Source organism: Archocentrus centrarchus, chromosome 11 (genome assembly GCF_007364275.1).
Source record: "Archocentrus centrarchus isolate MPI-CPG fArcCen1 chromosome 11, fArcCen1, whole genome shotgun sequence".
Classification (NCBI taxonomy): Eukaryota; Metazoa; Chordata; class Actinopteri; order Cichliformes; family Cichlidae; genus Archocentrus; species Archocentrus centrarchus.
Genome location: NC_044356.1, coordinates 27,204,451 through 27,215,944, shown reverse-complemented (window position 1 = coordinate 27,215,944; position 11,494 = coordinate 27,204,451).

Here is an 11,494-nt window from a genome sequence, read left to right as displayed (position 1 = left end):
GAGTTCCCGGCGCGCACACACACTCTCGCCACATCTCGCACGGGCCCCGCGTGGCGCTGCGGATAACGAATGCTAATGCGGCAGTTCCTATTTGCATGTGCTCGCATGTACCCTCGCTGCATATGTGAAGTGCTTTCATAAGCAGCGCTGGCCTGTTCTCCGCAGCTCCGTATCCAAGTATGATAATTCGATGAGATGGAGTCGTATGTGAGAAAGGGACAGAGGGTGAAGGCAGACATTACTAACATCCCTCCCATCCATCCATCTATCCATCACGCTTCTGTTGATTTGATTCCCCTCTCTGCCATTTTCTGCCATTATCACTGATGATATTACAGCTGCCCGTGGTGCCGAGTTACATTTAGAGGTCAAAACTGTACTTTCCTGTATTAAAAACAAATTTGTGTCCCGATCCGCTGGTCAGAGGCAGCATTTCGTTTATTGAAAAAGCCAGCAGCTTGGAGGATAGAGCATTAGATATTAAGATAGAACCCATCATTTGAGATGAAATGTCAACGGGCCATAGCCAAAACAGACCATTTTTCAGTCTTTATGTGCTATTATGTCTAAAATAATGATTTCTGCGTCTCCTGTAATCTAATGAAAGATGAGTGATGGTGTGGAAGCAGCCTCCTTTGTTTGGATCGATGGAACTGTCAAAAGTGTAAGTTTTGGAAGAAAATGCTACTGTGCAATGATCAATAAAAGTTGACTTGAATATGAGAGAGCTGTGTATCAGTCATCTGCATAGGAGTAGATTTTGGGTGAGGGGGACGTGGAGCACGCCCCTCCTGTAGTTAGAAAATATGATTTTGAATCTTATGATAAAAAGATGAAAGCAGCAGCATTTTTTTTTACTTATATTAGTCAGAAAGGGATGTCTTGATGGGAGCAAGTCTTTTTCTTTCTTTTTTTTTTCCTTCTGCTAACTTGTTTACTTCCAAAACATGAATATAAATTATCCAAACTTCAGACAACTGATGAATCTAGGGGTCGTCACAAGATCAGGTGACCAGAAGAGTTCACGGTAAAGACATCAGGAAAATGTTTTCGGTCAAAATCATCCATGTTGTGGAGTTTCAGGGATTAAGATGTTTGCTTTGGGGTCAGCAAACCGCTCGAGTGCAGTGCAGTTACAACAAACTGTATACAAAAGATGGAAGTAGCTACAGTGGCATCACACATTGTTTATTTTTAAGTCCACATTCTGAAGCATCAACTTTGGTGTTCTTGGAATCAGAAGGAATCAGATTTGGATGTGAGGTAGAGCGCAAGTTTTCACAAGCAAGCAAGCTGCATCTATAAATGACATAGTTGCTACACATATATGCATTCTAATTTCTGAATGTTGTAGATCAATAAAATACTATTTCAATCACTAAAACAGCCTCCTTTTTTTTTTTTTTTTTTAAATAAAAGAATGCCACTAAGATGCTCCAAAAAGGCCAACAGTTACTTAAATCACTTGGTGAGACCTCGAGAACAATCAGCTACAGCTACCTGTGTTGGGACACCCGTCAAAGAGGCTGCTTCATTAACTCCACCATTTAGATGGAATAATAACAAAACAAAACAAAACCCACCCACAGTTGTGAATGTGGCAACTATAGAAATCAAAACCAATTTTTGTACCAATAAACATGATTTTCTTTTTTTTCCCCTGCTCTAAAGTTGGCCGTTTTAACATAGGAGTCTGTGCAGACTGACTTGGAGCCAGCCTTAGGTGGCCATTAGAAGATTTCCGGTTCTGTGTTGGCCTGTTTTTTTATGTCTCCAGAGGTTGCTGCTTGGGTACAATGAGCAGCTAGCACACAATGGTAACATTGTTTTTGACAATCTCCCTGAGCTACAGCTTGTGCTCTTTGTTTTTGGACAGACTGACAAAGTTGGCCTTGGATATATTTGGGGGAATTGGATGTCTGATTACAGTATGTTGCCTCATTCATTTCAGTGAAAGCTTCTCTGTATCTTAAGCTTTTCTTCAAGACAACACTTGTACAATTTGGACCCAAAAGGCAGGTATGTCAATGTCCTCAGTCATACCCGGTGATGTTGGGGCAATATGATCCCACTGGGTGCAGGGGGGATAGTTACATAAGACAAAACCTTCAAAGTGTATGAATGACAAAATAAGTAATATAAAAAAAACATACTTGGTTAAACCAGCATAAACAAATGCTACTGGTATGCAGGACTTTGTTAATACAGCTAAAACAGAGTGCTGGCAAATTGCACTGATTGTCATGTCTGCCTCGAGGGGGTAACAACGCCTTTGAGTTAAGGGGCAGCTGGTTAGCCCAGAGACAGAGAATCCACGGAGCAGCAGAGTGTAAGAACTAGGCGGGCAACCAAGTTTGACAGAAGGCGGCATTTGGCTCACCTCTGTTGTTTCATAAACGAAAGAAACTATGAAAGAGAGGTGTGTATTTTTACTGTACAGTGTACAGTTACACTTGGGTGGTACATCCAAAAACAGGTTGCAAGATGCACCATAGGAAACAAGGAAATTTACATTTCTTGGACAGCACTTCAAGAGACAAGCCTACATAATTAGACCTAAACTTTGGCCCAGCTTAACAGGCTATACAACAAATTAAAGAAAAAGCAAAATCTAAACTACCAGGGTTCTAGCCAGTGGTGATCACCTGGTGCTGTAGGGGCTGAGAATTCCACCGGTTTGCTATGGGAACTGATCGCTATCACCACAACTACCAAGTGGTCATCCAATACCCAGGGAGGACCCCGCCAGGCTGTGAATTTCTTCTGGCTAGAACGCTGACTGTATCATAAATTGGTTTGTATTATTATAACCATACACATGTAGGAAGTAGCCTAGTGTACAAAGCACAAGTGAATTCATTAAGTTATACTAAACCGAAATCTTAATTTAATTACATAAAATTAAGATTTCAGTGCTCTTCAGATTGGCTGTCATCTGCGCTTCACTCAAAAATGACAAGTAAAAATGACATCATGTATCCAATGTTATTAGTTTGCTAGCTAATCTTGGTTTACTTGCTAGCAAAACAAGATGCAAAATATTGTTTTTGTTCTTTTGTCCATGTGTGAAATTTTTGTTGTCTCTGTTTTGCTAGGAGCTGGTCTGTTGTTGACAGAGGTGGGAAGTAACGAAGTACAAATACTTCGTTACTGTACTTAAGTAGATTTTTCAGGTATCTGTACTTTACTTAAGTATCTATTTTTCTGACTACTTTTTACTTTTACTCCCTACATTTTTACACAAGTATCTGTACTTTCTACTTCTTACATTTTCAAACAGACTCGTTACTTTTTAACACGTCAGAGAGAAGTTTGCATTTCCGGTCAGTGCGCCGTCAGTCATCAAACGATCTGAGCCTAAACGGAGGAATAATAACAGATAAGAGACAATCGTACTGCGTATCCTCCATCATCGGGGCTTATCTCGTACAAAGGGATTAAATACGCAAACCCATATAATTAATGTATCATTTATAGCGCTATAATCAGGGGTTACAGCGGGCCGGACCGAGTCCGTAAGTTGCGCTGCGGCACATAAACAGCTTAGCTAGTGCTTCTTCAGTGTTGCTCCAGAAGAGCAACACTGAAGAGGAGCGAGCATGAAGGGAGTAACGTGTGGCAGGTAAATGCAACGTTTCTAAATGCTCAACAAATATCAGCAAACACACAAAGTGTGTGCACTTTGTCACACAGTGTGTCTGCGAGCTAAAAGAAGAGCTGCTGTATTTCAGGGAGAGCAAAGAGAGAGAAGTTCACTCAGAGATGGAGAAAGAGGACAGGAGAGGAAGAAGAGAGGTTAGATTTAAAGGTAAGGACTGGAAAATAAACTGAAGTATGCTGACTTTGTGTAATTCAAAGATTGTATGAAAATACTGCAGTTTAGTGTGTAATAAATAGGTTAGCTTGTTGTACTGTATTTACAGTAAAGCTCTGTGTTGGACTGGAGCACAGTGTTTGTGTTCATGGTCAGAGTTACAGGTTACATCAGTGCAGCAGAGATAAGTTTGAATCAAAGCTGCTGATGCTGAGAATCATTCACTGAATCCAACATTTCTACAGCCTGTATGCTGTCAGTGTAGGGGATGGAGATCAGCTCAGAGAGCTGTGAAATACTGGGTTACATCTTTGTGAGTTCACTTCATCCACACAGAGCAGTAAACCTCAGAGCAGCAGCAGCAGGTCAGCTGATCACAGCCTGCACACCAACATCATTTACTGCAGCTACAATAGAAAGTTGTGATTCTTCTCCCCATGCAGAGCCACTACAGCTGATCTTAGGGTTCCTCCACCTTCTGAATCCCACTGTAACCCCTGAGTATCCTCATGTTGGTGTTTAGGTGGAGGCACAGTCACCCTCTACTATGGAGGACACAGAGAACAGAGCTGTGTTTAAATTCACTTTCACAGTTTGAGTCCTATAACAGATTCAAGCTGAGTGCATTCATTAGGATTAAAATTTAGATTGGAATAACGTTTGTATTCTCATGTAATATTATTTTATGTTATTACAATAATATATAATGAGGTTCGGTTTGTTTTACACAAAAATAGCAGGTAGAAACATCCTCCAAAGAACTACTTTTACTTTCTTACTTTGAGTACATTTCAGAGCCTGTACTTTTTTACTTTTACTTAAGTAGAGAAGTTGAACCAGTACTTCGACTTTTACTAAAGTATTTTTTAACATAAGTACTTGTACTTCTACTTAAGTACAGAATGTCAGTACTTTTGCCACCTCTGGTTGTTGACATCAGTGATAAGAGAACTCCATTGTTACAGCAATTTGTCTGAGAGTGCAGTCAGTTTGAGTCGGACCGCAATTGTTTGGAGACAAGTTGCCTCCCACCCAGCGACCCATCTGCTTCTTCTTGCAACCAGTCTCCTACAGCAAAAGAATTCTGTGCAATCACTGGGCAACCACTGATTTTCTTTTTCCTGGTTACAAGGAGGTTGCTGTCCTATTTTAACCCTCGTGCCACTGAGCCATTACTGCTGAAGCAGCAAGACAAAAACTCAACCCAAGTCCCTCACATGGAAATCATTCCACAGGCTGGCGGAGGTAACTGGGAGGGGAAGCTACATTCATACATACATCCATTCAGGCAATGACAATAAAAAGCCTGCAATACATGAAGTGCACTTATAATGTGAGCAGGTAGCACGTGTACATTAAGCTACCAAAGCAAAATACAGTTAATCAACTTGTTGTTCTGACTCCAACATCAAGAACCAGGCATACACAAAAGAAGAAAGAAAAGTAAACCACATCTGTGTATGTGATGATTCAGAAAGGATGCTAATAAATGACAAAAGCTGAAAAAATATATTCATTTGAAAGTGACAAACTATATTCCAGTTGGCTGTTTAGATGAAATGTAACAAGTGAATTGTAACCTGTTGCCTCTTTGTTGTTTCATACATAAGCAGACATTTCCACTATAAAGTGAGTGTAGAAAAGGCACAAGCTGGCTCATAAAAAAACTGCCAAAATGGAAAAGAAGTGTATATTCCTGAAAAATGTGCACATGGGTGACTATGATCTCCTTGTGGCTGCCTGTGTCACACATACTTCTCTGATACTGGCCACCTTTATAGTCAACTGATGTTCTGTGATTACATGTGGGAGAATAAGATGGATGGAATAAGCAAGAGACAGGAGGCAAGGCCATCCTGTTTTTCCAGGGTGGGAGGTGGGTGGGTGGGTGGATGTGTTAAAATGCTCTGAGTGTGTGTTGGAGGTGGAGATGCTGTGGGTAGATACGTTGGACAGCTGGATTGAATCTTCTGGTCCTGACGGATTCACACCATCAGAGGAACATCGCATGCTGATGCCTGTGAAGACGGTGACAATCAGCCTCCTCCAGATACACATCAGCTGCTGTTTCCTCAGCAAAGGCAATAATCTAGGTGACTTATGGTGCTCAGAGCAAGATGAGATGAACCCCAGGGGCTCCTTGATGTTTCAGGGGAATTGAAGAGGAGGCTTTGAAGATGTATACGGGTGGCTTCTATAAGTCTGTGCCCTGATGTTCAAATAGCACTGGTAGGAAAAGGCTCAGAAGATGGGCCTCAGAGGTGTACGATGGAGGTTAGTAGCCTCAGTGATGAAAAAGTAAATTAGAAAGTTTAGTGTCAAAGAATAAAGCTGGTGATATTTTTTTTACCCTTTTTGTTACCTTAGAAAGGTACACAGTTACCTTGAGGTCCAATAATTAGCTTCAGTGGATACATTTGTAACAACTGTACCTGTAAGGATGGAACAAGGTTCCATCCATAGTATTAAGCAGTACTAGATACCAATGAATACTCGAAGATGGTAACTACTCATAGAAACACTTTTAACAGAAAAAAAAAAAAAAAAAAAAAAAAAATACATATATATATATATATATGACACTTATTTTGAAATTCTGAAAATATGGCAAAAACAAAACCGAGACCATGAATCACAAGTGATGATGTCAGGTAGTTTAAACATTCATAGTAGTAGCCATACTGTGCACACAGCAGCACTGCTTCCCTTGACCTTGTGTGCACCTTGTCTGTTGATCAGTCAGCCAGCAACACTGAACGTGCAAACATTTGCATTCAGATTGGATCAAATTGTGGCAGAATTGAGATAACAGGCGTGCATTCTTATAGTAGATGTAAATGCAAACACCTACGAATTGGACATTATTATCCCAACAACATATCCAAACATGGGCTGAATGTTAAAACCAGATGTAAGCGGAACCTTTGTGACCCGCTTCAAGGACTCTTCTCAGTTGGAAACAGGGATACCTTTCTTGTGCTACAAAATGTGCGTCAATAAACTGAAATAACACTGCAAAAAAATTACACCCACTGTCAGTCACTTTTGCTTATTTAGGACATTCCACCAAGTAAAAACATGATATCTATCTGTAGCATATAAGGTATATCAGCCGCTATGAGTTCTCTGATTGGGTAATGAAATCCAGTTGTGAAACCTCGAGCTGAGCTGAGCTGCCGTCTTACTGTTTTGAAACTGGACATGATGAGCAAGGAACTGATTGACAAACTAGGAGCAGTTACTGGAGCTTTCATACTGTAGCAACTTATCAATCACAAGGTAAATCTGTCAGCTTCCTCATCCTTCTGGACAATAAACTTCCTGTTTTGTCTCATTACCTCATAATGCTTTCTTTGTTTTTGAAGAACTGAAATCATTTTATGCATATTCTTCACTTATCATGTGCCATCTTAGGTGCATCTGCAGCTTTGTGACATACTGTGATCTTGAAACAGTCTCACTTATATTTAGGTCTCTTGAAGGCTTTATTAAGTAGAACGCAAAACTTTCAAGACTAAATGTTGGTGTTTGCGTAGGGATTTTGTCCCCCTTCTCTCCCGCTCCGCGTAGTCTGCACAGGGGCCCAGTCGTCATCGTGGATGGCAGCGCTCAGCAGGGGCTAGAGGAGACAAACTAGGCCAGCTATATAAAGTGGATGAATCTTACTTTTGAAATGGTTGCCATGGAATACTTACAAGATGATGCAGTGAAAGATGGGATACTCAAGAGCAAGCTTGTATGTCTGTTTGTGTGAGTGTCTGTGTGCGAAAAAAAGAGACTGGAAGAACATCTTGAGTTGTTTACTAATGAAAGCCAAAGAGAACAGCCTCAGTGTGTATGCATATATATATATATTTATTTTTGAAAGACAGCGAGAGAATGAGATGTGCCTCGCCTTCTGTGCAGGGGAAGATATTGCTGGAAAATGCCATACCTGTCGTGTTTACTAAAGAACATTTATCAAATCGCGACATTACATCTAAAGAGCAGCACGGCCGTCTTTTAGTGTAGTTTACAATCTGAAGGCTTGCGACAGCCAGACCTTTCACTAATCCCATTGATATTCAAACCCGCATGTCTTTGTGCGAGCTCGTGCAGCAGTGTGTTCACATGTTGAATTCTTACATTCCCCGAGTGGCAGGCAGAGATCAATAAGACTCGAGCTTTACTGAAGTCAGCTTTCTCTTTAATGTACAGACAGCTCAGGTACAGAGTGGGGGAAACAACGAATGCTCAAACCATTACAGCTTGTCATGTCCTCATGCTGCTTTGTCACGTCTGATTTCAATCAAAAATAATGAAGTTGCTTCCCCCTGTCTCAGCCCGGTAGCAGAGCTGATTGCGCAGATGCATTCATGCCTAAAGCCCAGAGTGAAGTAAGTTTAAGTAAAGTTAAAAGTGGGTGTTTAGAACTCAATGTCAATGTTTATTACGAGAACAGTTTGGACAGTAACCTGAGATTTCCCCCCGTTTTGATCTGTCAGAAGTGCAGCAGTAATGCTTCAGCCTCCATTAGCCATTCCAGTCACTTCCTTGACCAGAAAAATGAAAACAAATCTTATTTGGGTATGGCAAGGAGCCAGGAGCTTTGATGAACGAAGCCAGGCTCCGTGGCTATCTTGTAATTAATGCTAAATGAGCTCAGCAATTAACAGAAATTACATGTTGTTACCCAAATTAAAATGGAGTCAAGTGTAGGTCGAGGGATCCCATAAATTTTGGAAATTTTCCATCACGTTTGCTGCACCTTTTTACACATTCATGAACCCAGCCTGTAGCTTCAGCCTGTAGCTTCCGATGGCTCACGGGCGTACGGTGTCTCATTTTACAGTCGAGTTTTTTCGATGAGGTTGATTACTGCATTCTGTGGCCACGCATGTTTGAAGAGCCGGGCCTGTGCGGGTTGCAGTTGGACTTAGGCACAGTATCCCCAAGTAGTGTGATCACCAACTGCATCCCAGCGCAGAACTTCAACACTTCCTCCATGGAAAATTACGTGTTAAGTAATTAACAAATCTGTAAGGCACGTGAGAAGAGTTACTTTTTCTAAAAGAGGCTCCAAGTAAACCAGAAAATGATGAACCTCAGTGTGTGAGAGCTTTTAAAATATACCCGTATTGTTCAGGATCTGGGGAGGGCATGATACCACCTAGTTAGGACCAGTTCCTCCTAAAACATTGTGAAACTCTTGTGCCTGGCAGTCCCATATGCTGGAGTGTGTGCTTCCGTTTTCTGCAGAAGTGCCTTTGTGCATTTCTTGAAGATAATTTTGTGCCCAAGGATTCAGCTTTCTTTCTCTCGTGCTTTATGTTGTGCTTAACCCTTTGATCCCTGCACATGGGGGAGATGCAGTTATTCGGGACCTCCCCAACAGAGGGTCCTGGTTTCTGTCCTTGTGCCTCTGTCTCCGACACCGATGAGCCTTGTTTGCCTGATCTGCTACATATATCTTGTTAAACTGTGTTTGACCTGTGTAGGATAACTGGATGGGGCTGGACAATGCAACATGATAAGTAAGGTCTTTCTTCTTTGTTTCTTTGAATTCCTCACTGCACTGCTGCATACTCTGTAAAAGACAGTTCCAGCAGTAGAATTTCTTTATTAAATGCACTATAATTTCCAGAACAGTGTCTTCTGACTTGTTGCAGGGAGACATTTTCATGCATCGCTCTTTGCTTGTTTTTAAGTGGCAGTCATTCAAGGATAATCTTCACCAGTGGGAAGTAGGCATGGAAGAAGGCAAGAACTGCACTGAGTACAGCTCATGTAGACATACTGCATGTCTTAGATTAATGGAAAGCCAAAACTCATAGCTGAGTCATTGGAACAACCCTTATATTAATTCAGCTGAGATCAAACTAGGTTTGTGTAGGGCTGCTTATTCTCAAATCACGAGACAGGTAAAAGCATGGCTGTTTATATTTAATACTGCATTCATCACATGCTTATGTATCATGAGTATTTAAAAGTATTTAAAGTACTTAGATATTAAAAAATAACCTCTACTACCAGTCAGATGCTAGAGTGAGATGGAACAACTGTAGCATCTGAAATATTAATCCTAAAGAGAGCAACAAGACAAGACAAGCCTTGATGAATAATAATAACTGGAGAAGAACATAAAACAGCACTTTATGCAGATGATGTAACGGTGTTTCTAGCAGAAATGAAAAAAAAAAGTCGTTAATTGTTAATAAAAGAAATAGGACAACACGACACAGTTTCACTACACAAATTTAAATCTCATTAAACAAAAGCAACAAAACTTGAGAAGAAACTTTGGCTGTCAAAGAGAAGTCAAAACATTAAAGTTCTCACAGATTATGAAAAGAAACGAGAGGAACCATCAGAAATGAACTATTAAACAAAAGAAGGACACAGATACTAACAAAAAGCTTTTATAAACATTAAACCTTATAAAATGACAAAACTGGTTGTCAAAGTAAAAAAAATTACCTGTTTTAATTTTCAAAAATTTTTAAAACTCTAAGCAGATGATGGGAAAAATACCATTTAATAAAATGGAAAAGCACAATATCAGAAACACAATTTATGTAATTTAAATAATGACAGATATAATGAGAGTATATATAATAAGGAATACGGAATTTAAATTTCAGTTGATATAAATTTTTATTTTGTCGTAACACAGTCATACCATTGATATTATTATTATTGACATATGTATATAAATGTGTCAATTATCCAAACTCTGACATCTCCAAATATTTTTTTCTTGTTGATTTTTTATTTTTCAGTCTTCTGTTTTTTTTATTTTGTAAACAAAGTTTTATTATTAAACGTAATATTGGAGGAAGCATAAACTGCATAGGAAAAAGTAACATATAAAAAATGTGAACAGATAGTTCTTTTGCCCGACTGGAATATATCGGTAACCTACAGAGTGTAGCTCTACACCCACACATGGGCTCGCATACAAACACTCACACTTCTCTCACTCATTTATTTATTTATTTATTTCACGGCGTGCAGTTGGCTGCAGGGAGCTCGAGCTGGAAATTATAAAATTCTGAGTCCCTCATTTCTCTCCAATTTTACTTCAATTTCTTCCCCATTCTGCGCTCCCTCCTCTCTAATTTCTGCCTCTCCTCTCCCGTCTCATTGTGCTCTCTGCTTTCCTTGTTAGCTCTGCTCGGGTCTCTCACCTCTCATTAGCTTCTCCTCTGCTGACTGGAGGCACCTGTCCTCAGGTCCCACTGCGGATATCTCAGCCTCTGTTTAAATCAATTTGCATGTTAAATAGCTGCTGGAGGGGCCCGTTGGGAGGAGGCGGGCTGGGCGCCGTGGCCGGGGATAGGCGGGGGTGGGGGTGGCAGTGGTGGTGGAAGAGGTTGAGACATTACAATGAACTACAACTCTTTCACACCGCTGACCCTCCAGGCTGATCCACAGCTCCTGTCGTGTTCTCTCTCCCTGTCTGTCTCCCCCACTCCTCTCCTGGTTTGGCCTTTTATCACTCCGTGTTCTCCCCTTTGGCTTTTCTCTTTTATTTCCTACCCCGTCCTTCTCTCTTTTTTTCCCCCCGTCCTTCTTTTTCAGTCTTTGACTTCCATTCTTCCAGCACAGCCCAGGGCATGTTCTCATTTCAGATGAGAGCGAAAAAGAGTTGTGACAAGGTGGTGTGCATGCATTTGTTTGTGTTTGCGTGTGTGTGTGCAT